This window comes from Tympanuchus pallidicinctus, unplaced genomic scaffold, assembly GCF_026119805.1.
Source record: "Tympanuchus pallidicinctus isolate F22 unplaced genomic scaffold, pur_lepc_1.0 scaffold111, whole genome shotgun sequence".
Classification (NCBI taxonomy): Eukaryota; Metazoa; Chordata; class Aves; order Galliformes; family Phasianidae; genus Tympanuchus; species Tympanuchus pallidicinctus.
This window is the reverse complement of record NW_026294629.1, coordinates 18457-43109: the sequence shown is the minus strand read 5'-3', so window position 1 is coordinate 43109 and position 24653 is coordinate 18457. Positions and strand designations below refer to the sequence as shown.

Here is a 24653-nt window from a genome sequence, read left to right as displayed (position 1 = left end):
TCCTAGAAATCCCTGTTTTTCCCCTTAAATATCGCTTATTTTCACTAGAAATCCCTGTTTTTCCAAAAAATATCGCTTATTTTCACAGAAATCCCTGTTTTTCCCCTTAAATATTGCTTATTTTCATAGAAATCCCTGTTTTTCCCCTTAAATATCGCTTATTTTCATAGAAATCCCTGTTTTTAACCCTTAAATATCGCTTATTTTCATAGAAATCCCTGTTTTTCCACTTAAATATCGCTTATTTTCATAGAAATCCCTGTTTTTCCCAAAAAATATCGCTTATTTTCATAGAAATCCCTGTTTTTCCCCCAAAATATCGCTTATTTTCATAGAAATCCCTGTTTTTCCCCTAAAATATCGCTTATTTTCCTAGAAATCCCTGTTTTTCCCCTAAAATATCGCTTATTTTCATAGAAATCCCTGTTTTTCCCTTAAATATTGCTTATTTTCATAGAAATCCCTGTTTTTCCCCTAAAATATCGCTTATTTTCATAGAAATCCCTGTTTTTCCCCTAAAATATCGCTTATTTTCACAGAAATCCCTGTTTTTCCCCTTAAATATCGCTTATTTTCATAGAAATCCCTGTTTTTCCCCTAAAATATCGCTTATTTTCACAGAAATCCCTGTTTTTCCCTTAAATATCGCTTATTTTCATAGAAATCCCTGTTTTTCCCCATAAATATCGCTTATTTTCATAGAAATCCCTGTTTTTAACCCTTAAAATATCGCTTATTTTCATAGAAATCCCTGTTTTTCCCCTAAAATATCGCTTATTTTCATAGAAATCCCTGTTTTTAACCTTAAATATCGCTTATTTTCACAGAAATCCCTGTTTCTACCCTTAAATATCGCTTATTTTCATAGAAATCCCTGTTTTTAACCTTAAATATCGCTTATTTTCATAGAAATCCCTGTTTTTCCCTTAAATATTGCTTATTTTCATAGAAATCCCTGTTTTAACCCTTAAATATCGCTTATTTTCATAGAAATCCCTGTTTTTCCCCTAAAATATCGCTTATTTTCAGAGAAATCCCTGTTTTTAAACCTTAAATATCGCTTATTTTCATAGAAATCCCTGTTTTTAACCATAAATATCGCTTATTTTCATAGAAATCCCTATTTTTCCCCTTAAAATATCGCTTATTTTCACAGAAATCCCTGTTTTTCCCCTTAAATATCGCTTATTTTCATAGAAATCCCTGTTTTTCCCCTAAAATATTGCTTATTTTCACAGAAATCCCTGTTTTTCCCCTAAAATATCGCTTATTTTCACAGAAATCCCTGTTTTTCCCCTAAAATATTGCTTATTTTCCTAGAAATCCCTGTTTTTCCCCGAAAATATCGCTTATTTTCATAGAAATCCCTGTTTTTCCCCTAAAATATCGCTCATTTTCACAGAAATCCCTGTTTTTCCCCTAAAATATCGCTTATTTTCATAGAAATCCCTGTTTTTCCCCTAAAATATCGCTTATTTTCACAGAAATCCCTGTTTTTCCCCTAAAATATCGCTTATTTTCATAGAAATCCCTGTTTTTCCCCTTAAATATCGCTTATTTTCATAGAAATCCCTGTTTTTCCCCTTAAATATCGCTTATTTTCACAGAAATCCCTGTTTTTCCCCTTAAATATCGCTTATTTTCATAGAAATCCCTGTTTTTCCCTTAAATATTGCTTATTTTCATAGAAATCCCTGTTTTTCGCATTAAATATCGCTTATTTTCCTAGAAATCCCTGTTTTTCCCTAAAATATCGCTTATTTTACTAGAAATCCCTGTTTTTCCCTTTAAATATCGCTTATTTTCACAGAAATCCCTGTTTTTCCCCTTAAATATCGCTTATTTTCATAGAAATCCCTGTTTTTAACCTTAAATATCGCTTATTTTCACAGAAATCCCTGTTTTTAAACCTTAAATATCGCTTATTTTCATAGAAATCCCTGTTTTTCCCCTAAAATATCGCTTATTTTCACAGAAATCCCTGTTTTTCCCCTAAAATATCGCTTATTTTCACAGAAATCCCTGTTTTTCCCCTAAAATATCGCTTATTTTCCTAGAAATCCCTGTTTTTCCCCTAAAATATCGCTTATTTTCATAGAAATCCCTGTTTTTCCTAAAATATCGCTTATTTTCATAGAAATCCCTGTTTTTCCCCTAAAATATCGCTTATTTTCATAGAAATCCCTGTTTTTCCCCTAAAATATCGCTTATTTTCATAGAAATCCCTGTTTTTCCCCTTAAATATCGCTTATTTTCACAGAAATCCCTGTTTTTCCCTTAAATATCGCTTATTTTCATAGAAATCCCTGTTTTTCCCCTAAAATATCGCTTATTTTCATAGAAATCCGTTTTTAACCCTTAAATATCGCTTATTTTCATAGAAATCCCTGTTTTTCCCCTAAAATATCGCTTATTTTCACAGAAATCCCTGTTTTTCCCTTAAATATCGCTTATTTTCATAGAAATCCCTGTTTTTCCCCTAAAATATGCTTATTTTCCAGAAATCCCTGTTTTTCCCCTTAAATATCGCTTATTTTCATAGAAATCCCTGTTTTTCCCTTTAAATATCGCTTATTTTCACAGAAATCCCTGTTTTTCCCCTTAAATATTGCTTATTTTCATAGAAATCCCTGTTTTTCCCCTTAAATATCGCTTATTTTCATAGAAATCCCTGTTTTTAACCCTTAAATATCGCTTATTTTCACAGAAATCCCTGTTTTTCCCACTTAAATATCGCTTATTTTCATAGAAATCCCTGTTTTTCCCCTAAAATATCGCTTATTTTCATAGAAATCCCTGTTTTTAACCCTTAAATATCGCTTATTTTCATAGAAATCCCTGTTTTTCCCCTAAAATATCGCTTATTTTCCTAGAAATCCCTGTTTTTCCCCTAAAATATCGCTTATTTTCATAGAAATCCCTGTTTTTCCCCTAAAATATTGCTTATTTTCCTAGAAATCCCTGTTTTTCCCCTTAAATATCGCTTATTTTCATAGAAATCCCTGTTTTTCCCTTTAAATATCGCTTATTTTCACAGAAATCCCTGTTTTTCCCCTTAAATATCGCTTATTTTCATAGAAATCCCTGTTTTTCCCCTAAAATATTGCTTATTTTCACAGAAATCCCTGTTTTTCCCCTTAAATATCGCTTATTTTCATAGAAATCCCTGTTTTTCCCCTTAAATATCGCTTATTTTCCTAGAAATCCCTGTTTTTAACCCTTAAATATCGCTTATTTTCATAGAAATCCCTGTTTTTCCCCTAAAATATCGCTTATTTTCACAGAAATCCCTGTTTTTAACCTTAAATATCGCTTATTTTCACAGAAATCCCTGTTTTTCCCCTAAAATATCGCTTATTTTCATAGAAATCCCTGTTTTTCCCTTAAATATCGCTTATTTTCATAGAAATCCCTGTTTTTCCCTTAAATATCGCTTATTTTCATAGAAATCCCTGTTTTTCCCTTAAATATCGCTTATTTTCATAGAAATCCCTGTTTTTAACCCTTAAATATCGCTTATTTTCATAGAAATCCCTGTTTTTCCCCTAAAATATCGCTTATTTTCATAGAAATCCCTGTTTTTAACCATAAATATCGCTTATTTTCATAGAAATCCCTGTTTTTCCCCTAAAATATCGCTTATTTTCACAGAAATCCCTGTTTTTCCCCTTCAATATCGCTTATTTTCATAGAAATCCCTGTTTTTCCCCTAAAATATCGCTTATTTTCACAGAAATCCCTGTTTTTCCCCTAAAATATCGCTTATTTTCACAGAAATCCCTGTTTTTCCCCTAAAATATCGCTTATTTTCACAGAAATCCCTGTTTTTCCCCTAAATATCGCTTATTTTCATAGAAATCCCTGTTTTTCCCTTAAATATCGCTTATTTTCATAGAAATCCCTGTTTTTCCCCTAAAATATCGCTTATTTTCATAGAAATCCCTGTTTTTCCCCTTAAATATCGCTTATTTTCATAGAAATCCCTGTTTTTCCCCTTAAATATCGCTTATTTTCATAGAAATCCCTGTTTTTCCCCTTAAATATCGCTTATTTTCATAGAAATCCCTGTTTTTCCCCTAAAATATCGCTTATTTTCACAGAAATCCCTGTTTTTCCCCTTAAATATCGCTTATTTTCATAGAAATCCCTGTTTTTCCCCTTAAAATATCGCTTATTTTCACAGAAATCCCTGTTTTTCCCCTTAAATATCGCTTATTTTCATAGAAATCCCTGTTTTTCCCCTTAAAATATCGCTTATTTTCATAGAAATCCCTGTTTTTCCCTTTAAATATCGCTTATTTTCATAGAAATCCCTGTTTTTCCCCTAAAATATCGCTTATTTTCATAGAAATCCCTGTTTTTCCCCTAAAATATCGCTTATTTTCACACAAATCCCTGTTTTTCCCCTAAAATATCGCTTATTTTCATACAAATCCCTGTTTTTCCCCCACAATATCGCTTATTTTCATAGAAATCCCTGTTTTTCCCCTAAAATATCGCTTATTTTCATAGAAATCCCTGTTTTTCCCCTAAAATATTGCTTATTTTCATAGAAATCCCTGTTTTTAACTAAAATATCGCTTATTTTCATAGAAATCCCTGTTTTTCCCCTTAAATATCGCTTATTTTCACAGAAATCCCTGTTTTTCCCCTAAAATATTGCTTATTTTCATAGAAATCCCTGTATTTCCCCTTAAATATCGCTTATTTTCATAGAAATCCCTGTTTTTCCCCTTAAATATCGCTTATTTTCACAGAAATCCCTGTTTTTCCCCTTAAAATATCGCTTATTTTCATAGAAATCCCTGTTTTTCCCCTAAAATATCGCTTATTTTCACAGAAATCCCTGTTTTTCCTAAAATATCGCTTATTTTCATAGAAATCCCTGTTTTTAACCCTAAAATATCGCTTATTTTCATAGAAATCCCTGTTTTTCCCTAAAATATCGCTTATTTTCATAGAAATCCCTGTTTTTCCCTTTAAATATCGCTTATTTTCACAGAAATCCCTGTTTTTCCCCTTAAATATCGCTTATTTTCATAGAAATCCCTGTTTTTCCCCTAAAATATCGCTTATTTTCACAGAAATCCCTGTTTTTCCCCTAAAATATCGCTTATTTTCACAGAAATCCCTGTTTTTCCCCTAAAATATCGCTTATTTTCATAGAAATCCCTGTTTTTCCCCTAAAATATCGCTTATTTTCATAGAAATCCCTGTTTTCCAAAAAATATCGCTTATTTTCACAGAAATCCCTGTTTTTCCCCTTAAATATCGCTTATTTTCATAGAAATCCCTGTATTTCCCCTTAAATATCGCTTATTTTCATAGAAATCCCTGTTTTTCCCCTTAAATATCGCTTATTTTCATAGAAATCCCTGTTTTTCCCTTAAATATCGCTTATTTTCATAGAAATCCCTGTTTTTCCCCTAAAATATCGCTTATTTTCATAGAAATCCCTGTTTTTCCCCTTAAATATCGCTTATTTTCATAGAAATCCCTGTTTTTCCCCTAAAATATCGCTTATTTTCACAGAAATCCCTGTTTTTCCCCTTAAATATCGCTTATTTTCACAGAAATCCCTGTTTTTCCCCTAAAATATCGCTTATTTTCATAGAAATCCCTGTTTTTCCCCTTAAATATCGCTTATTTTCATAGAAATCCCTGTTTTTCCCCTAAAATATCGCTTATTTTCACAGAAATCCCTGTTTTTCCCCTTAAATATCGCTTATTTTCATAGAAATCCCTGTTTTTCCCCTTAAATATCGCTTATTTTCATAGAAATCCCTGTTTTTAACCCTTAAATATCGCTTATTTTCATAGAAATCCCTGTTTTTCCACTTTAAATATCGCTTATTTTCATAGAAATCCCTGTTTTTCCCCTAAAATATCGCTTATTTTCATAGAAATCCCTGTTTTTCCCTTAAATATCGCTTATTTTCATAGAAATCCCTGTTTTTCCCCTAAAATATCGCTTATTTTCATAGAAATCCCTGTTTTTCCCCTTAAATATCGCTTATTTTCATAGAAATCCCTGTTTTTCCCCTTAAATATCGCTTATTTTCATAGAAATCCCTGTTTTTCCCCTAAAATATCGCTTATTTTCACAGAAATCCCTGTTTTTCCCCTAAATATCGCTTATTTTCACAGAAATCCCTGTTTTTCCCCTAAAATATCGCTTATTTTCACAGAAATCCCTGTTTTTCCCCTTAAATATCGCTTATTTTCATAGAAATCCCTGTTTTTCCCCTTAAAATATCGCTTATTTTCACAGAAATCCCTGTTTTTAACCTTAAATATTGCTTATTTTCATAGAAATCCCTGTTTTTCCCCTTAAATATCGCTTATTTTCATAGAAATCCCTGTTTTTCCCCTAAAATATCGCTTATTTTCACAGAAATCCCTGTTTTTCCCCTAAAATATTGCTTATTTTCACAGAAATCCCTGTTTTTCCCCTAAAATATCGCTTATTTTCATAGAAATCCCTGTTTTTCCCCTAAAATATCGCTTATTTTCACAGAAATCCCTGTTTTTCCCCTTAAATATCGCTTATTTTCATAGAAATCCCTGTTTTTCCCCTTAAATATCGCTTATTTTCATAGAAATCCCTGTTTTTCCCCTAAAATATCGCTTATTTTCACAGAAATCCCTGTTTTTCCCCTTAAATATCGCTTATTTTCATAGAAATCCCTGTTTTTCCCCTAAAATATCGCTTATTTTCATAGAAATCCCTGTTTTTCCCCTTAAATATCGCTTATTTTCATAGAAATCCCTGTTTTTCCCCTAAAATATCGCTTATTTTCACAGAAATCCCTGTTTTTCCCCTAAAATATCGCTTATTTTCATAGAAATCCCTGTTTTTCCCCTAAAATATCGCTTATTTTCATAGAAATCCCTGTTTTTCCCCTAAAATATCGCTTATTTTCATAGAAATCCCTGTTTTTCCCCTTTAAATATCGCTTATTTTCACAGAAATCCCTGTTTTTCCCCTTAAATATCGCTTATTTTCATAGAAATCCCTGTTTTTCCCCTAAAATATCGCTTATTTTCACAGAAATCCCTGTTTTTCCCCTAAAATATCGCTTATTTTCATAGAAATCCCTGTTTTTCCCCTTAAATATCGCTTATTTTCATAGAAATCCCTGTTTTTAACCCTTAAATATCGCTTATTTTCATAGAAATCCCTGTTTTTCCCCTAAAATATCGCTTATTTTCACAGAAATCCCTGTTTTTCCCCTTAAATATCGCTTATTTTCACAGAAATCCCTGTTTTTCCCTTAAATATCGCTTATTTTCATAGAAATCCCTGTTTTTCCCCTAAAATATCGCTTATTTTCATAGAAATCCCTGTTTTTCCCCTAAAATATCGCTTATTTTCATAGAAATCCCTGTTTTTAAACCCCTTAAATATCGCTTATTTTCATAGAAATCCCTGTTTTTCCCCTAAAATATCGCTTATTTTCACAGAAATCCCTGTTTTTCCCCTTAAATATCGCTTATTTTCATAGAAATCCCTGTTTTTCCCCTAAAATATCGCTTATTTTCACAGAAATCCCTGTTTTTCCCCTAAAATATCGCTTATTTTCACAGAAATCCCTGTTTTTCCCCTTAAAATATCGCTTATTTTCACAGAAATCCCTGTTTTTCCCCTAAAATATCGCTTATTTTCATAGAAATCCCTGTTTTTCCCCTAAAATATCGCTTATTTTCATAGAAATCCCTGTTTTTCCCCTAAAATATCGCTTATTTTCACAGAAATCCCTGTTTTTCCCCTAAAATATCGCTTATTTTCATAGAAATCCCTGTTTTTCCCCTAAAATATTGCTTATTTTCACAGAAATCCCTGTTTTTCCCCTAAAATATCGCTTATTTTCATAGAAATCCCTGTTTTTCCCCTAAAATATCGCTTATTTTCATAGAAATCCCTGTTTTTCCCTTAAATATCGCTTATTTTCACAGAAATCCCTGTTTTTCCCCTTAAATATCGCTTATTTTCATAGAAATCCCTGTTTTTCCCCTAAAATATCGCTTATTTTCACAGAAATCCCTGTTTTTCCCCTTAAATATCGCTTATTTTCATAGAAATCCCTGTTTTTCCCCTAAAATATCGCTTATTTTCACAGAAATCCCTGTTTTTCCCCTAAAATATCGCTTATTTTCACAGAAATCCCTGTTTTTCCCCTAAAATATCGCTTATTTTCATAGAAATCCCTGTTTTTCCCCTAAAATATCGCTTATTTTCATAGAAATCCCTGTTTTTCCCCTTAAATATCGCTTATTTTCACAGAAATCCCTGTTTTTCCCCTAAAATATCGCTTATTTTCATAGAAATCCCTGTTTTTCCCCTTAAAATATCGCTTATTTTCATAGAAATCCCTGTTTTTCCCCTTAAATATCGCTTATTTTCATAGAAATCCCTGTTTTTCCACTTAAATATCGCTTATTTTCATAGAAATCCCTGTTTTTCCCCTAAAATATCGCTTATTTTCATAGAAATCCCTGTTTTTAACCCTTAAATATCGCTTATTTTCATAGAAATCCCTGTTTTTCCCCTAAAATATCGCTTATTTTCACAGAAATCCCTGTTTTTCCCCTTAAATATCGCTTATTTTCATAGAAATCCCTGTTTTTCCCCTAAAATATCGCTTATTTTCATAGAAATCCCTGTTTTTCCCCTTAAATATCGCTTATTTTCATAGAAATCCCTGTTTTTCCCTTAAATATCGCTTATTTTCACAGAAATCCCTGTTTTTCCCCTTAAATATCGCTTATTTTCATAGAAATCCCTGTTTTTCCCCTAAAATATCGCTTATTTTCATAGAAATCCCTGTTTTTCCCCTTAAATATCGCTTATTTTCACAGAAATCCCTGTTTTTCCCCTTAAATATCGCTTATTTTCATAGAAATCCCTGTTTTTCCCCTTAAAATATCGCTTATTTTCATAGAAATCCCTGTTTTTCCCCTAAAATATCGCTTATTTTCATAGAAATCCCTGTTTTTCCCCTAAAATATCGCTTATTTTCATAGAAATCCCTGTTTTTCCCTTAAATATCGCTTATTTTCATAGAAATCCCTGTTTTTCCCCTAAAATATCGCTTATTTTCATAGAAATCCCTGTTTTTCCCCTTAAAATATCGCTTATTTTCATAGAAATCCCTGTTTTTAAACCATTAAATATCACTTATTTTCATAGAAATCCCTGTTTTTCCCCTAAAATGTCTCTTATTTTCACAGAAATCCCTGTTTTTCCCCTAAAATATCGCTTATTTTCACAGAAATCCCTGTTTTTCCCCTAAAATATCGCTTATTTTCACAGAAATCCCTGTTTTTCCCCTAAAATATCGCTTATTTTCACAGAAATCCCTGTTTTTCCCCTAAAATATCGCTTATTTTCACAGAAATCCCTGTTTTTCCCCTAAAATATTGCTTATTTTCACAGAAATCCCTGTTTTTCCCCTAAAATATCGCATATTTTACTAGAAATCCCTGTTTTTCCCCTAAAATATCGCTTATTTTCACAGAAATCCCTGTTTTTCCCCTAAAATATCGCTTATTTTCATAGAAATCCCTGTTTTTCCCCTAAAATATTGCTTATTTTCACAGAAATCCCTGTTTTTCCCCTTAAATATCGCTTATTTTCATAGAAATCCCTGTTTTTCCCCTTAAATATCGCTTATTTTCATAGAAATCCCTGTTTTTCCCCTTAAAATATCGCTTATTTTCATAGAAATCCCTGTTTTTAACCCTTAAATATCGCTTATTTTCATAGAAATCCCTGTTTTTCCCCTAAAATATCGCTTATTTTCATAGAAATCCCTGTTTTTCCCCTAAAATATCGCTTATTTTCACAGAAATCCCTGTTTTTCCCCTTAAATATCGCTTATTTTCATAGAAATCCCTGTTTTTCCCCTAAAATATCGCTTATTTTCACAGAAATCCCTGTTTTTCCCCTAAAATATCGCTTATTTTCATAGAAATCCCTGTTTTTCCCCTAAAATATCGCTTATTTTCATAGAAATCCCTGTTTTTCCCCTAAAATATCGCTTATTTTCATAGAAATCCCTGTTTTTCCCCTAAAATATCGCTTATTTTCATAGAAATCCCTGTTTTTCCCCTAAAATATCGCTTATTTTCATAGAAATCCCTGTTTTTCCCCTAAAATATCGCTTATTTTCACAGAAATCCCTGTTTTTCCCCTAAAATATTGCTTATTTTCACAGAAATCCCTGTTTTTCCCCTAAAATATCGCTTATTTTCATAGAAATCCCTGTTTTTCCCCTTAAATATCGCTTATTTTCACAGAAATCCCTGTTTTTCCCCTTAAATATCGCTTATTTTCATAGAAATCCCTGTTTTTCCCCTTAAATATCGCTTATTTTCATAGAAATCCCTGTTTTTTCCCCTTAAATATCGCTTATTTTCATAGAAATCCCTGTTTTTCCCCTAAAATATCGCTTATTTTCACAGAAATCCCTGTTTTTCCCCTTAAAATATCGCTTATTTTCATAGAAATCCCTGTTTTTCCCCTAAAATATCGCTTATTTTCACAGAAATCCCTGTTTTTCCCCTTAAATATCGCTTATTTTCACAGAAATCCCTGTTTTTCCCCTAAAATATCGCTTATTTTCATAGAAATCCCTGTTTTTCCCCTAAAATATCGCTTATTTTCACAGAAATCCCTGTTTTTCCCCTAAAATATCGCTTATTTTCATAGAAATCCCTGTTTTTCCCCTTAAATATCGCTTATTTTCATAGAAATCCCTGTTTTTCCCTTAAATATCGCTTATTTTCATAGAAATCCCTGTTTTTCCCCTAAAATATCGCTTATTTTCATAGAAATCCCTGTTTTTCCCCTAAAATATTGCTTATTTTCACAGAAATCCCTGTTTTTCCCCTTAAATATCGCTTATTTTCATAGAAATCCCTGTTTTTCCCCTAAAATATCGCTTATTTTCACAGAAATCCCTGTTTTTCCCCTTAAATATCGCTTATTTTCATAGAAATCCCTGTTTTTCCCCTTAAATATCGCTTATTTTCATAGAAATCCCTGTTTTTCCCCTAAAATATCGCTTATTTTCACAGAAATCCCTGTTTTTCCCCTAAAATATCGCTTATTTTCATAGAAATCCCTGTTTTTCCCCTAAAATATCGCTTATTTTCATAGAAATCCCTGTTTTTCCCTTAAATATCGCTTATTTTCACAGAAATCCCTGTTTTTCCCCTAAAATATCGCTTATTTTCACAGAAATCCCTGTTTTTCCCCTAAAATATCGCTTATTTTCACAGAAATCCCTGTTTTTCCCCTAAAATATCGCTTATTTTCATAGAAATCCCTGTTTTTCCCCTAAATATCGCTTATTTTCATAGAAATCCCTGTTTTTCCCCTAAAATATCGCTTATTTTCATAGAAATCCCTGTTTTTAACCCTTAAATATCGCTTATTTTCATAGAAATCCCTGTTTTTCCCCTAAAATATCGCTTATTTTCACAGAAATCCCTGTTTTTCCCCTAAAATATCGCTTATTTTCATAGAAATCCCTGTTTTTCCCCTAAAATATTGCTTATTTTCATAGAAATCCCTGTTTTTCCCCTAAAATATCGCTTATTTTCACAGAAATCCCTGTTTTTCCCCTAAAATATCGCTTATTTTCATAGAAATCCCTGTTTTTCCCCTAAAATATCGCTTATTTTCACAGAAATCCCTGTTTTTCCCCTTAAATATCGCTTATTTTCACAGAAATCCCTGTTTTTCCCCTAAAATATCGCTTATTTTCATAGAAATCCCTGTTTTTCCCCTAAAATATCGCTTATTTTCACAGAAATCCCTGTTTTTCCCCTAAAATATCGCTTATTTTCATAGAAATCCCTGTTTTTCCCCTAAAATATCGCTTATTTTCATAGAAATCCCTGTTTTTCCCCTAAAATATCGCTTATTTTCACAGAAATCCCTGTTTTTCCCAAAAAATATCACTTATTTTCCTAGAAATCCCTGTTATTAAACCTTAAATATCGCTTATTTTCATAGAAATCCCTGTTTTTCCCCTAAAATATCGCTTATTTTCACAGAAATCCCTGTTTTTCCCCTAAAATATCGCTTATTTTCACAGAAATCCCTGTTTTCCCCTTAAATATCGCTTATTTTCATTTATTCTATGAAAATAAGCGATATTTAAAACAGAAATCCCTGTTTTTCCCCTAAAATATCGCTTATTTTCACAGAAATCCCTGTTTTTCCCCTAAAATATCGCTTATTTTCACAGAAATCCCTGTTTTTCCCAAAAAATATCACTTATTTTCCTAGAAATCCCTGTTATTAAACCTTAAATATCGCTTATTTTCATAGAAATCCCTGTTTTTCCCCTAAAATATCGCTTATTTTCATAGAAATCCCTGTTTTTCCCCTAAAATATCGCTTATTTTCACAGAAATCCCTGTTTTCCCCTTAAATATCGCTTATTTTCATTTATTCTATGAAAATAAGCGATATTTAAAACAGAAATCCCTGTTTTTCCCCTAAAATATCGCTTATTTTCATAGAAATCCCTGTTTTTTTCTTTAAATATCGCTTATTTTCATAGAAATCCCTGTTTTTAACCCTTAAATATCGCTTATTTTCATAGAAATCCCTGTTTTTCCCCTAAAATATTGCTTATTTTCATAGAAATCCCTGTTTTTCTTCTTAAATATCGCTTATTTTCATAGAAATCCCTGTTTTTACCCTAAAATATCGCTTATTTTCATAGAAATCCCAGTTTTTAACCCATAAAATATCGCTTATTTTCACAGAAATCCCTGTTTTTCCCCTAAAATATCGATTATTTTCACAGAAATCCCTGTTTTTACCCTAAAATGTCGCTTATTTTCATAGAAATCCCTGTTTTTCCCCTAAAATATCGCTTATTTTCAGAGAAATCCCTGTTTTTCCCCCAAAATATCGCTTATTTTCACAGAAATCCCTGTTTTTCCCCTAAAATATCGCTTATTTTCACAGAAATCCCTGTTTTTTTCTTTAAATATCGCTTATTTTCATAGAAATCCACGTTTTTCCCCTTAAATATCGCTTATTTTCACAGAAATCCCTGTTTTTCCCCTAAAATATCGCTTATTTTCACAGAAATCCCTGTTTTTTTCTTTAAATATCGCTTATTTTCACAGAAATCCCTGTTTTTCCCCTTAAATATCGCTTATTTTCATAGAAATCCCTGTTTTTAACCCTTAAATATCGCTTATTTTCATAGAAATCCCTGTTTTTAACCCTTTAATATCGCTTATTTTCATAGAAATCCCTGTTTTTCCCCTAAAATATCGCTTATTTTCACAGAAATCCCTGTTTTTCCCCTAAAATATCGCTTATTTTCACAGAAATCCCTGTTTTTTTCTTTAAATATCGCTTATTTTCACAGAAATCCCTGTTTTTCCCCTTAAATATCGCTTATTTTCATAGAAATCCCTGTTTTTAACCCTTAAATATCGCTTATTTTCATAGAAATCCCTGTTTTTCCCCTTAAATATCGCTTATTTTCATAGAAATCCCTGTTTTTCCCCTAAAATATCACTTATTTTCACAGAAATCCCTGTTTTTCCCCTTAAATATCGCTTATTTTCATAGAAATCCCTGTTTTTCCCCTTAAATATTGCTTATTTTCATAGAAATCCCTGTTTTTCCCCTTAAATATCGCTTATTTTCACAGAAATCCCTGTTTTTCCCCTAAATATTGCTTATTTTCACAGAAATCCCTGTTTTTCCCCTAAAATATTGATTATTTTCCTAGAAATCCCTGTTTTTAAACCTTGAATATCGCTTATTTTCATAGAAATCCCTGTTTTTCCCCTAAAGTATCAGTTATTTTCCTAGAAATCCCTGTTTTTCCCCTAAAATATTGCATATTTTAATAGAAATCCCAGATTATCTCCTAAAATATCACTTATTTTCATAGAAATCCCTGTTTTTAACCATTAAATATCGCTTATTTTCATAGAAATCCCTGTTTTTAACCCCTAAAATATCGCTTATTTTCACAGAAATCCCTGTTTTTTTCTTTAAATATCGCTTATTTTCATAGAAATCCCTGTTTTTCCCCTTAAATATCGCTTATTTTCATAGAAATCCCTGTTTTTCCCCTAAAATATCGCTTATTTTCATAGAAATCCCTGTTTTTCCCCCAAAATATCGCTTATTTTCACAGAAATCCCTGTTTTTCCCCTAAAATATCGCTTATTTTCACAGAAATCCCTGTTTTTCCCCTTAAATATCGCTTATTTTCACAGAAATCCCTGTTTTTCCCCTAAAATATCGCTTATTTTCATAGAAATCCCTGTTTTTCCCCTAAAATATCGCTTATTTTCATGGAAGTCCCTGTTTTTCTAAAATATCGCTTATTTTCATAGAAATCCCTGTTTTTAACCCTTAAATATCGCTTATTTTCATAGAAATCCCTGTTTTTAACCTGAAATATCGCTTATTTTCATAGAAATCCCTTTATTTCCCCTTAAATATCGCTTATTTTCATAGAAATCCCTGTTTTTCCCCTTAAATATCGCTTATTTTCATAGAAATCCCTGTTTTTAACCCTAAAATGTCACTTATTTTCATAGAAATCCCTGTTTTTAAACCTTAAATATCGCTTATTTTCATAGAAATCCCTGTTTTTCCCTTTAAATATCGCTTATTTTCACAGAAATCCCTGTTTTTCCCCTAAAATATCGCTTATTTTCACAGAAATCCCTGTTTTTCCCCTTAAATATCGCTTATTTTCATAGAAATCCCTGTTTTTCCCCTTAAATATCGCTTATTTTCATAGAAATCCCTGTTTTTAACACTTAAATATCGCTTATTTTCATAGAAATCCCTGTTTTTCCCCTTAACTATCGCTTATTTTCATAGAAATCCCTGTTTTTCCCCTAAAATATCGCTTATTTTCACAGAAATCCCTGTTTTTCCCCTAAAATATCGCTTATTTTCATAGAAATCCCTGTTTTTCCCCTAAAATATCGCTTATTTTCATAGAAATCCCTGTTTTTCCACTTTAAATATCGCTTATTTTCATAGAAATCCCTGTTTTTCCCCTTAAATATCGCTTATTTTCACAGAAATCCCTGTTTTTCCCCTTAAAATATTGCTTATTTTCATAGAAATCCCTGTTTTTCCCCTAAAATATCGCTTATTTTCACAGAAATCCCTGTTTTTCCCCTTAAATATCGCTTATTTTCATAGAAATCCCTGTTTTTCCCCTAAAATATCGCTTATTTTCACAGAAATCCCTGTTTTTCCCCTAAAATATCGCTTATTTTCATAGAAATCCCTGTTTTTCCCCTAAAATATCGCTTATTTTCATAGAAATCCCTGTTTTTCCCCTAAAATATCGCTTATTTTCACAGAAATCCCTGTTTTTCCCCTAAAATATCGCTTATTTTCATAGAAATCCCTGTTTTTCCCCTTAAATATCGCTTATTTTCATAGAAATCCCTGTTTTTCCCCTTAAATATCGCTTATTTTCATAGAAATCCCTGTTTTTCCCCTAAAATATCGCTTATTTTCATAGAAATCCCTGTTTTTCCCCTTAAATATCGCTTATTTTCATAGAAATCCCTGTTTTTCCCCATAAATATCGCTTATTTTCATAGAAATCCCTGTTTTTCCCCTAAAATATCGCTTATTTTCACAGAAATCCCTGTTTTTCCCCTAAATATCGCTTATTTTCATAGAAATCCCTGTTTTTCCCCTTAAATATCGCTTATTTTCATAGAAATCCCTGTTTTTCCCCTAAAATATCGCTTATTTTCACAGAAATCCCTGTTTTTCCCCTTAAATATCGCTTATTTTCATAGAAATCCCTGTTTTTCCCCTAAAATATTCGCTTATTTTCATAGAAATCCCTGTTTTTCCCCTTAAATATCGCTTATTTTCATAGAAATCCCTGTTTTTCCCCTTAAATATCGCTTATTTTCATAGAAATCCCTGTTTTTCCCCTTAAATATCGCTTATTTTCATAGAAATCCCTGTTTTTCCCCTAAAATATCGCTTATTTTCACAGAAATCCCTGTTTTTCCCCTAAAATATCGCTTATTTTCATAGAAATCCCTGTTTTTCCCCTTAAATATCGCTTATTTTCATAGAAATCCCTGTTTTTAACCCTTAAATATCGCTTATTTTCATAGAAATCCCTGTTTTTCCCCTAAAATATCGCTTATTTTCATAGAAATCCCTGTTTTTCCCCTTAAATATCGCTTATTTTCATAGAAATCCCTATTTTTCCCCTAAAATATCGCTTATTTTCACAGAAATCCCTGTTTTTCCCCTTAAATATCGCTTATTTTCATAGAAATCCCTGTTTTTCCCCTAAAATATCGCTTATTTTCACAGAAATCCCTGTTTTTCCCCTAAAATATCGCTTATTTTCATAGAAATCCCTGTTTTTCCCCTAAAATATCGCTTATTTTCATAGAAATCCCTGTTTTTCCCCTTAAATATCGCTTATTTTCATAGAAATCCCTGTTTTTCCCCTAAAATATCGCTTATTTTCACAGAAATCCCTGTTTTTCCCCTTAAATATCGCTTATTTTCATAGAAATCCCTGTTTTTAACCCTTAAATATCGCTTATTTTCATAGAAATCCCTGTTTTTCCCCTAAAATATCGCTTATTTTCATAGAAATCCCTGTTTTTCCCCTTAAATATCGCTTATTTTCATAGAAATCCCTGTTTTTCCCCTAAAATATCGCTTATTTTCACAGAAATCCCTGTTTTTCCCCTTAAATATCGCTTATTTTCATAGAAATCCCTGTTTTTCCCCTTAAATATCGCTTATTTTCATAGAAATCCCTGTTTTTCCCCTTAAAATATCGCTTATTTTCACAGAAATCCCTGTTTTTCCCCTTAAATATCGCTTATTTTCATAGAAATCCCTGTTTTTCCCCTTAAATATCGCTTATTTTCATAGAAATCCCTGTTTTTCCCCTAAAATATCGCTTATTTTCATAGAAATCCCTGTTTTTCCCCTAAAATATCGCTTATTTTCATAGAAATCCCTGTTTTTCCCCTAAAATATCGCTTATTTTCACAGAAATCCCTGTTTTTCCCCTTAAATATCGCTTATTTTCATAGAAATCCCTGTTTTTCCCCTAAAATATCGCTTATTTTCACAGAAATCCCTGTTTTTCTACTTTAAATATCGCTTATTTTCATAGAAATCCCTGTTTTTAACCCTTAAATATCGCTTATTTTCATAGAAATCCCTGTTTTTAACCCCTAAAATATCGCTTATTTTCATAGAAATCCCTGTTTTTCCCCTAAAATATCGCTTATTTTCATAGAAATCCCTGTTTTTCCCCTTAAATATCGCTTATTTTCATAGAAATCCCTGTTTTTAACCCTAAAATGTCACTTATTTTCCTAGAAATCCCTGTTTTTAAACCTTAAATATCGCTTATTTTCATAGAAATCCCTGTTTTTCCCCTAAAATATCGCTTATTTTCACAGAAATCCCTGTTTTTCCCCTTAAATATCGCTTATTTTCACAGAAATCCCTGTTTTTCCCCTTAAATATCGCTTATTTTCATAGAAATCCCTGTTTTTCCCCTTAAATATCGCTTATTTTCACAGAAATCCCTGTTTTTCCCCTTAAATATCGCTTATTTTCATAGAAATCCCTGTTTTTCCCCTTAAATATCGCTTATTTTCATAGAAATCCCTGTTTTTCCCCTAAAATATCGCTTATTTTCATAGAAATCCCTGTTTTTCCCCTTAAATATCGCTTATTTTCACAGAAATCCCTGTTTTTCCCCTTAAATATCGCTTATTTTCATAGAAATCCCTGTTTTTCCCCTTAAATATCGCTTATTTTCATAGAAATCCCTGTTTTTCCCCTAAAATATCGCTTATTTTCATAGAAATCCCTGTTTTTCCCCTTTAAATATCGCTTATTTTCATAGAAATCCCTGTTTTTCCCCTTAAATATCGCTTATTTTCACAGAAATCCCTGTTTTTCCCCTAAAATATCGCTTATTTTCATAGAAATCCCTGTTTTTCCCTTAAATATCGCTTATTTTCATAGAAATCCCTGTTTTTCCCCTTAAATATCGCTTATTTTCATAGAAATCCCTGTTTTTCCCCTAAAATATCGCTTATTTTCATAGAAATCCCTGTTTTTCCCCTAAAATATCGCTTATTTTCACAGAAATCCCTGTTTTTCCCCTAAAATATCGCTTATTTTCATAGAAATCCCTGTTTTTCCCCTAAAATATCGCTTATTTTCACAGAAATCCCTGTTTTTCCCCTAAAATATCGCTTATTTTCATAGAAATCCCTGTTTTTCCCCTTAAATATCGCTTATTTTCACAGAAATCCCTGTTTTTCCCCTTAAATATCGCTTATTTTCATAGAAATCCCTGTTTTTCCCCTTAAATATCGCTTATTTTCATAGAAATCCCTGTTTTTCCCCTTAAATATCGCTTATTTTCATAGAAATCCCTGTTTTTCCCTTAAATATCGCTTATTTTCATAGAAATCCCTATTTTTCCCCTAAAATATCGCTTATTTTCACAGAAATCCCTGTTTTTCCCCTTAAATATCGCTTATTTTCATAGAAATCCCTGTTTTTCCCCTTAAATATCGCTTATTTTCATAGAAATCCCTGTTTTTCCCCTAAAATATCGCTTATTTTCACAGAAATCCCTGTTTTTCCCCTTAAATATCGCTTATTTTCATAGAAATCCCTGTTTTTCCCCTAAAATATCGCTTATTTTCATAGAAATCCCTGTTTTTCCCCTAAAATATCGCTTATTTTCATAGAAATCCCTGTTTTTCCCCTTAAATATCGCTTATTTTCACAGAAATCCCTGTTTTTCCCCTAAAATATCGCTTATTTTCATAGAAATCCCTGTTTTTCCCCTAAAATATCGCTTATTTTCATAGAAATCCCTGTTTTTCCCCTAAAATATCGCTTATTTTCACAGAAATCCCTGTTTTTCCCCTAAAATATCGCTTATTTTCATAGAAATCCCTGTTTTTCCCCTAAAATATCGCTTATTTTCATAGAAATCCCTGTTTTTCCCCTAAAATATCGCTTATTTTCATAGAAATCCCTGTTTTTTTTTTTTTAATATCGCTTATTTTCATAGAAATCCCTGTTTTTCCCCTAAAATATCGCTTATTTTCACAGAAATCCCTGTTTTTCCCCTTAAATATCGCTTATTTTCATAGAAATCCCTGTTTTTCCCCTAAAATATCGCTTATTTTCACAGAAATCCCTGTTTTTCCCCTAAAATATCGCTTATTTTCATAGAAATCCCTGTTTTTCCCCTAAAATATCGCTTATTTTCATAGAAATCCCTGTTTTTCCCCTAAAATATCGCTTATTTTCATAGAAATCCCTGTTTTTCCCCTTAAATATCGCTTATTTTCATAGAAATCCCTGTTTTTCCCCTTAAAATATCGCTTATTTTCACAGAAATCCCTGTTTTTCCCCTAAAATATCGCTTATTTTCATAGAAATCCCTGTTTTTCCCCTTAAATATCGCTTATTTTCATAGAAATCCCTGTTTTTCCCCTTAAATATCGCTTATTTTCATAGAAATCCCTGTTTTTCCCCTAAAATATCGCTTATTTTCACAGAAATCCCTGTTTTTCCCCTAAAATATCGCTTATTTTCACAGAAATCCCTGTTTTTCCCCTTAAAATATCGCTTATTTTCATAGAAATCCCTGTTTTTCCCCTAAAATATCGCTTATTTTCACAGAAATCCCTGTTTTTCCCCTAAAATATCGCTTATTTTCACAGAAATCCCTGTTTTTCCCCTAAAATATCGCTTATTTTCACAGAAATCCCTGTTTTTCCCCTAAAATATCGCTTATTTTCATAGAAATCCCTGTTTTTTTAACCCTTTAAATATCGCTTATTTTCATAGAAATCCCTGTTTTTCCCCTTAAATATCGCTTATTTTCATAGAAATCCCTGTTTTTAAACCCTTAAAATATCGCTTATTTTCATAGAAATCCCTGTTTTTCCCCTAAATATCGCTTATTTTCACAGAAATCCCTGTTTTTCCCCTTAAAATATCGCTTATTTTCATAGAAATCCCTGTTTTTCCCCTAAAATATCGCTTATTTTCATAGAAATCCCTGTTTTTCCCCTAAAATATCGCTTATTTTCACAGAAATCCCTGTTTTTCCCCTAAATATCGCTTATTTTCACAGAAATCCCTGTTTTTCCCCTTAAATATCGCTTATTTTCATAGAAATCCCTGTTTTTCCCCTTAAAATATCGCTTATTTTCACAGAAATCCCTGTTTTTCCCCTTAAATATCGCTTATTTTCATAGAAATCCCTGTTTTTCCCCTTAAATATCGCTTATTTTCATAGAAATCCCTGTTTTTCCCCTTAAATATCGCTTATTTTCATAGAAATCCCTGTTTTTTCCCCTAAAATATCGCTTATTTTCACAGAAATCCCTGTTTTTCCCCTAAAATATCGCTTATTTTCACAGAAATCCCTGTTTTTCCCCTAAAATATCGCTTATTTTCACAGAAATCCCTGTTTTTCCCCTAAAATATCGCTTATTTTCATAGAAATCCCTGTTTTTCCCCTAAAATATCGCTTATTTTCATAGAAATCCCTGTTTTTCCCCTTAAATATCGCTTATTTTCACAGAAATCCCTGTTTTTCCCCTTAAATATCGCTTATTTTCATAGAAATCCCTGTTTTTCCCCTAAAATATCGCTTATTTTCATAGAAATCCCTGTTTTTCCCCTTAAATATCGCTTATTTTCACAGAAATCCCTGTTTTTCCCCTTAAATATCGCTTATTTTCACAGAAATCCCTGTTTTTCCCCTTAAAATATCGCTTATTTTCACAGAAATCCCTGTTTTTCCCCTAAAATATCGCTTATTTTCATAGAAATCCCTGTTTTTCCCCTAAAATATCGCTTATTTTCACAGAAATCCCTGTTTTTCCCCTAAAATATCGCTTATTTTCATAGAAATCCCTGTTTTTCCCCTAAAATATCGCTTATTTTCATAGAAATCCCTGTTTTTCCCCTTAAATATCGCTTATTTTCATAGAAATCCCTGTTTTTAACCCTTAAATATCGCTTATTTTCACAGAAATCCCTGTTTTTCCCCTAAAATATCGCTTATTTTCATAGAAATCCCTGTTTTTCCCCTTAAATATCGCTTATTTTCATAGAAATCCCTATTTTTCCCCTAAAATATCGCTTATTTTCACAGAAATCCCTGTTTTTCCCCTAAAATATCGCTTATTTTCATAGAAATCCCTGTTTTTCCCCTTAAATATCGCTTATTTTCATAGAAATCCCTGTTTTTCCCAAAAAATATCGCTTATTTTCACAGAAATCCCTGTTTTTCCCCTTAAATATCGCTTATTTTCATAGAAATCCCTGTTTTTCCCCTAAAATATCGCTTATTTTCACAGAAATCCCTGTTTTTCCCCTTAAATATCGCTTATTTTCATAGAAATCCCTGTTTTTCCCCTTAAATATCGCTTATTTTCACAGAAATCCCTGTTTTTCCCCTTAAATATCGCTTATTTTCATAGAAATCCCTGTTTTTCCCCTAAAATATCGCTTATTTTCACAGAAATCCCTGTTTTTCCCCTTAAATATCGCTTATTTTCATAGAAATCCCTGTTTTTCCCTTAAATATCGCTTATTTTCATAGAAATCCCTGTTTTTAACCCTTAAATATCGCTTATTTTCACAGAAATCCCTGTTTTTCCCCTAAAATATCGCTTATTTTCATAGAAATCCCTGTTTTTCCCCTAAAATATCGCTTATTTTCATAGAAATCCCTGTTTTTCCCCTAAAATATCGCTTATTTTCACAGAAATCCCTGTTTTTCCCCTTAAATATCGCTTATTTTCATAGAAATCCCTGTTTTTCCCCTAAAATATCGCTTATTTTCACAGAAATCCCTGTTTTTCCCCTAAAATATCGCTTATTTTCATAGAAATCCCTGTTTTTCCCCTAAAATATTGCTTATTTTCATAGAAATCCCTGTTTTTCCCCTTAAATATCGCTTATTTTCATAGAAATCCCTGTTTTTCCCCTAAAATATCGCTTATTTTCACAGAAATCCCTGTTTTTCCCCTAAAATATCGCTTATTTTCATAGAAATCCCTGTTTTTAACCCTTAAATATCGCTTATTTTCATAGAAATCCCTGTTTTTCCCCTAAAATATCGCTTATTTTCATAGAAATCCCTGTTTTTAAACCTTAAATATCGCTTATTTTCATAGAAATCCCTGTTTTTCCCCTAAAATATCGCTTATTTTCACAGAAATCCCTGTTTTTCCCCTTAAATATCGCTTATTTTCATAGAAATCCCTGTTTTTCCCCTAAAATATCGCTTATTTTCACAGAAATCCCTGTTTTTCCCCTAAAATATCGCTTATTTTCATAGAAATCCCTGTTTTTCCCCTAAAATATCGCTTATTTTCACAGAAATCCCTGTTTTTCCCCTTAAATATCGCTTATTTTCATAGAAATCCCTGTTTTTCCCCTAAAATATCGCTTATTTTCATAGAAATCCCTGTTTTTCCCCTAAAATATCGCTTATTTTCACAGAAATCCCTGTTTTTCCCCTTAAATATCGCTTATTTTCACAGAAATCCCTGTTTTCAACCCTTAAATATCGCTTATTTTCATAGAAATCCCTGTTTTTCCCCTAAAATATCGCTTATTTTCACAGAAATCCCTGTTTTTCTACTTTAAATATCGCTTATTTTCATAGAAATCCCTGTTTTTAACCCTTAAATATCGCTTATTTTCATAGAAATCCCTGTTTTTAACCTGAAATATCGCTTATTTTCATAGAAATCCCTGTTTTTCCCCTTAAATATCGCTTATTTTCATAGAAATCCCTGTTTTTCCCCTTAAATATCGCTTATTTTCATAGAAATCCCTGTTTTTAACCCTAAAATGTCACTTATTTTCATAGAAATCCCTGTTTTTAAACCTTAAATATCGCTTATTTTCATAGAAATCCCTGTTTTTCCCTTTAAATATCGCTTATTTTCATAGAAATCCCTGTTTTTCCCTTAAATATCGCTTATTTTCACAGAAATCCCTGTTTTTCCCCTTAAATATCGCTTATTTTCATAGAAATCCCTGTTTTTCCCTTTAAATATCGCTTATTTTCATAGAAATCCCTGTTTTTCCCCTAAAATATCGCTTATTTTCATAGAAATCCCTGTTTTTAACCCTTAAATATCGCTTATTTTCATAGAAATCCCTGTTTTTAACACTTAAATATCGCTTATTTTCATAGAAATCCCTGTTTTTCCCCTTAAATATCGCTTATTTTCATAGAAATCCCTGTTTTTCCCAAAAAATATCGCTTATTTTCACAGAAATCCCTGTTTTTCCCCTTAAATATCGCTTATTTTCATAGAAATCCCTGTTTTTCCCCTAAAATATCGCTTATTTTCATAGAAATCCCTGTTTTTCCACTTTAAATATCGCTTATTTTCATAGAAATCCCTGTTTTTCCCCTTAAATATCGCTTATTTTCACAGAAATCCCTGTTTTTCCCCTAAAATATTGCTTATTTTCATAGAAATCCCTGTTTTTCCCCTAAAATATCGCTTATTTTCATAGAAATCCCTGTTTTTAAACCTTAAATATCGCTTATTTTCATAGAAATCCCTGTTTTTCCCTAAAATATCGCTTATTTTCACAGAAATCCCTGTTTTTCCCCTAAAATATCGCTTATTTTCACAGAAATCCCTGTTTTTCCCCTAAAATATCGCTTATTTTCATAGAAATCCCTGTTTTTCCCCTAAAATATCGCTTATTTTCACAGAAATCCCTGTTTTTCCCCTAAAATATCGCTTATTTTCATAGAAATCCCTGTTTTTAAACCTTAAATATCGCTTATTTTCATAGAAATCCCTGTTTTTCCCTTAAATATCGCTTATTTTCACAGAAATCCCTGTTTTTAACCCTTAAATATCGCTTATTTTCATAGAAATCCCTGTTTTTCCCCTTAAATATCGCTTATTTTCATAGAAATCCCTGTTTTTCCCCTAAAATATCGCTTATTTTCATAGAAATCCCTGTTTTTCCCCTAAAATATCGCTTATTTTCACAGAAATCCCTGTTTTTCCCCTAAAATATCGCTTATTTTCATAGAAATCCCTGTTTTTCCCCTAAAATATCGCTTATTTTCATAGAAATCCCTGTTTTTCCCCTAAAATATCGCTTATTTTCACAGAAATCCCTGTTTTTCCCCTAAAATATCGCTTATTTTCATAGAAATCCCTGTTTTTCCCCTAAAATATCGCTTATTTTCATAGAAATCCCTGTTTTTCCCCTTAAATATCGCTTATTTTCATAGAAATCCCTGTTTTTCCCCTAAAATATCGCTTATTTTCATAGAAATCCCTGTTTTTCCCCTTAAATATCGCTTATTTTCATAGAAATCCCTGTTTTTCCCCTTAAAATATCGCTTATTTTCCTAGAAATCCCTGTTTTTCCCCTAAAATATCGCTTATTTTCACAGAAATCCCTGTTTTTCCCCTAAAATATCGCTTATTTTCACAGAAATCCCTGTTTTTCCCCTTAAATATCGCTTATTTTCATAGAAATCCCTGTTTTTCCCCTAAAATATCGCTTATTTTCACAGAAATCCCTGTTTTTCCCCTTT

General features: G+C 31.7%; 1 long non-coding RNA gene across 2 annotated transcripts in view; it reads right to left on the bottom strand.

Moving 5' to 3' along the window:
• Nucleotides 1-718: 718 nt before the first annotated feature.
• Nucleotides 719-24653, bottom strand: part of LOC128075070 (uncharacterized) — a 35261-nt gene continuing 11326 nt past the window's right edge. For both annotated transcript variants that reach the window (XR_008203576.1, XR_008203575.1), the window contains exon 3: nt 719-925. This is a non-coding gene — a long non-coding RNA (uncharacterized LOC128075070). The remainder of the gene's footprint in view (nt 926-24653) is intronic.